This window comes from Gavialis gangeticus, unplaced genomic scaffold, assembly GCF_001723915.1.
Source record: "Gavialis gangeticus isolate Ggan-Ray unplaced genomic scaffold, GavGan_comp1, whole genome shotgun sequence".
Taxonomy (NCBI): domain Eukaryota; kingdom Metazoa; phylum Chordata; order Crocodylia; family Gavialidae; genus Gavialis; species Gavialis gangeticus.
In genome coordinates, this window is record NW_017729026.1 from 42,892,214 (window position 1) to 42,896,627 (window position 4,414).

Here is a 4,414-nt window from a genome sequence, read left to right on the forward strand (position 1 = left end):
CAACATTTTGATCAAGAGAGCAAGAATATACAGACTGGAGACTTGAGACTAGTGAAGGTGATGTGGGAGTTTCAACCATCAAGGCAAGAGACTCAGTAGAACCTTCTCTACTAAGACCTGTGGAACAAATTCTAAATTAAAAATGTAAATAAAATGAACTTAGAGGATGATAAAACCTGACTGGACCTATCTGCACTTGGCATACCACCAAGGAGAGGAGAACAGCTCTTCTTTAAATCATGTCTTTACTCCAGGACCAAATTAGTCTTCAAAATAGAGTAGAACAGCTATCCATGATCTCCCCAGGGGCTGTTATGTCCAAGTGTCTAACGTTCCCTATACTGTGTGCCAAGCAATTGATATCTACATATAATGGTGTTTAATCAGAGAACTTGGGATTTTTTATCAAACAAAATTGTGATTTTTAAACAGAAAACTAGGATCCCTGCTCATGAAATAGTGGCCAAGCTAGTTTGGTTAAAATATATAAATATGTACACAGAAATAGCAAACACTAGGCATAGATTGTATGGCCACCACAGCAAATAAACTCGACTACTAAGTGATTTAACTGAAAGATGGGCAGATTTTGCTAGGGGATGAAGTAGATATTCATGTCATAAGATCTCTTATTACAAATTTATGTGTTTTGATTTTGAAATAAAATACTAGAAAGCCAGATGCAAATAAATCACTTCACCTACCTGTTTGCTAGTACTGCTAGTTGATAGAAAAGGATTAATTACTGCATTTTTTCATACCTTAAATGTTTAAAACTGATGCCAATCTACTCCTTGGCCACTCTAATCCTCTCAAGTTTCAGGATGCTGAAAGCTCCCTAAAAACAAAAACATTACAGGAAAATTAGTATTAATTGTTAACATGCACTGCTCACTATGTGTATAACAAGACCATTTAGTCAGACAAAGTAGTAACAAAGAAGACACTGAAGGTGGGAGTATTAGATGTAAGCACAAGTTATTGGCATTAACATCATAAATGTAGTGTCCTTCCATCACAGTTATGATGGGTACTATGATAGGTTCATGGAGCTCAAAGCGCCCTGAACCTCTCAAATGCAGCTCATGAAACTAATTCAGCCTTGAGGCATTTTTTTCTTATAGACATTTTTTCATTCTAAGAAAATATAAAACTAAACGTGATTTTCTAACTAAACAGAAGACTTTGTGCCCAGAACATGGCAGGTTTTGAGAAAAAAAAATGTTCCTTGCATGTGACATACACAAACAGAATCAAGTTTTTCGTGCTTGTTTTTCAAATTATTTTTGCATTGAATTTTGTCTCATCTCCCTCCCTTTTCCCTTAGTCTATCCTAACTGAAATGCAAACTCAAGAACATTAAAATCAAATATACTAAGCCACTAAGTTCAGACAAGTCTGAAATGAAGTAAAGCAAGTTCATCCATGCCTACATACTGTATTTTGGCTGGAGCACTGTTGAAAAGCGATGCTGTGAGCGTCTATGAGAGACGAGGTTCTGGTGGCTGAAAAGTATGGTTAAACTTGTATCAAGTGAACTAGTTTTTGATAGTCTTTTAATGATTCTTTCTGCCTGATGAAATGTAGTAAAACAAATTATCCTCACAATTTTTTTGGTGCTGAAGCTCAGGACATGAGAAAAGATCTCTACTACCCCTCTGCTTTGGAACACTCCACTTCAATCATTATCTCATTATCATTAGTGACCACTTCTCAGGAGTAAAAGAAACTTAAGTGATAAGCCCTTTATGGTTGGTTAGTATGTAATGTTTCTGTATTATTTTTATCGAAATATTGCCTATGTTTTGGGGCTTCTTTACCACACCTATGTACCAATGTATATGCTGAATCTAACTTCCTTCCATTAAAGAGATATCTATTTTCTTGTTTTTCTAACCTATGGTTGTCTGCTAGCTTCTAGTCTAAATCTGGCTTATTGCTTGCATTTTCAGAATTTCCAAAATACACTAAAATCATTAAATGATGAATGGAATCTTTTTTGGAACAAATAGACACCACTTTTACCATGCTGCTTACCATTCATGTGTTAATAAAAGGCAATAAAACATACCAGGTAGTTAAGAATTTTATATTGAAAAAAAACACACATACAAATCCAACACCTTAACAAGTCACCCAAATTTCAACAGCAAAAATGTGAAAGGTGATGCTTTATATTCCATCCTAGCATTGGTAGTTATTTCAAAGAACTAATATGCAGTTGTCAAATAATTTGTATTCTAGACTATTTTGTATGAAAAAGGTTTTAAATAAAACCTCTGAATTTCAAAAAAAAAAAAAGAATGTCTTTTTACACAGATACTTTGAGTGATATTTAATCATATAGGTTGTCCCAGGTAGTGAATAAAATGCCATGGTACCCTGTTACATATAAGAAAATCATCATAAATAAATTAGCTAGCAAACTTCACAGGTGAAGAAAAGTGTTTGCTCAGTTGTAGCATGAATATAGGGAGATCAAACAGGGTGAAAAAGACCACAAGGCCAGAGGAGTGTGTAGACAGATAAAAGGGGATGACAGAATGTGTGAATGAAGAAATAGAAAATAAGGGAGAAAAGATGAGAGGCACATGAGTTAATGGTAGGAAAAATTTAAAAGAAATGAAACCTAAGGAGAAATGCAGAGATTCCAAAAAAATAGAAAAGGAAGGCAGTGAAAGAACAGAAAGGATCATGGATTCCGAGACCAAAAAAAGCACTTCAGGCTCACATATACCAATTCTAAGTGAGTCCCTGTACTCAAGATAGAAGAAATAAAGCTACAAACATTAATGTTATATTTGTAAAATCCATAAATCAATTTCATCAATAGAGACTGCAGGCTAGGGGAAAAAGGAAGAATAAACGTAGGGTGAGCATGTGTGCATTTTACCCATTAATTGCACACACCCATGCACACTGTCTGACTATGCTTCCTTTGAGAGCTGCAACTCAAAAAAAAAAAAATCACAATTTGGGAAAAAGATGGCTTTAAGCTATTTTTATACCCTTGTAATTCTGTACTGCTGCAGACACCAGAAATGGCACCAGTAATACATATGTAAAATTCAGGTGGTTAACAGTATCCCAAGTGAATATAAGGCAGCAGCAATACAAAAAATTGACATGACAGTGTTCACTGCATCTCCCCCAGCCTGACTCCCTACTTCTGCCTCAGTAGCACTAACTAGACAGGTTGTAGTTAATCACACTGATTTCTAACAAGGAAGAATACCTCCCTAGCTGTGTTTGGGGATTTTATGGCCCTTCTATACTGTCAGTGGGCATGTCTACACATGCACTTTACTGCGCATTACACTAATGTGCAGTAAAGCATCACCATGAATATGCGTGCTACTATTAGTGCATAGTAGATTAATGTAAAGCACCATTGGGTAGTATCAATAGATACAGGTACTACCTGATGGCGCTTTACATTAATGCATCTAACTGCACATGTAGATGCTGGCCTGGGAGCAAACTGCTCCTGATCAGCCCTGGCAGCAGGGGGACACAACTACTTAGCTTAGTCCTGAGCTCTTGGGGGCAGGGAAGGAGCAGTCCCTGGCTCCAAAGACAGCTCTGGGCAGCATGGAGCTTGGGGCTTAGTTCTGAGATTCAGGGAGGGTGAAAGGCAAGCTGGTCCTGGTCTGGAGGAAGCTCTGGGTCATGCAGAGCTTGAGACCTGAGCTACCCCTGGAGCTCTGAGCTCTGTGCAGCCCTGGACTACACGGCTCCCATCAGGTGCAATTTGCTCATGCCCTGGGCACACATGTAGATGCACATCCAGGAGTAGTTTACTGCACATGAATTTACTGCACAGTAAATTTCTGCACAGAGATTTTGCATGAGATTTTGTACAAGATTTCTACAAACTCACCTCCTACTCTCAAGCTTGGAAGAAATTTCTAAGGTCCACAGGTCTTCCTCCAAAAAATCAGGCATTTTGTTTGGACTCTGATCAGTGGTGTCATGGCTATAGGAGCCACAACCATGGATGAGTATTATACTGATTAGAAAGGGGATAAAGACATTAAACCTGTCAGGGCAAGCTGAAGTAAAGATGACTCAAATTCTTGAACCTCTCTGTTGGCTAAATTCAACGTCTGTTGTTATCGTTCAATGATACTGTGTCATGACTTTTAGTTTTACAGGTCTCTGGGGTTATTAGTTAGTTTATAAACATGTTTGGGGTTCTAGTTAAATCTGTTTCTCCTTTCAGCTAGGCAAACTGTTGATGAGAGAAATTCTAGGATTTCTTTTCTTCAATTACGCTATTAATAGATTATTCATAACATTCAACAATTATCAGTCACAGAGTTCCTTTTCCTCAAAAAGAGATGCAATGGTACGGTATGATTTAGCTTAGTCCTGATTCTCTTCCAGGTTGGCTGATCTCGTACGGGGAGCTTTA

The 4,414-nt window shown here is 37.5% G+C and overlaps 1 long non-coding RNA gene across 1 annotated transcript in view; it reads right to left on the bottom strand.

The window, feature by feature from the left end:
- The window catches only part of LOC109299662, a 473,863-nt gene that overhangs the window by 86,765 nt on the left and 382,684 nt on the right, over positions 1-4,414 (bottom strand). Inside the window, exon 4 of the long non-coding RNA XR_002097949.1 lies at positions 762-838. This is a non-coding gene — a long non-coding RNA (uncharacterized LOC109299662). The remainder of the gene's footprint in view (positions 1-761; positions 839-4,414) is intronic.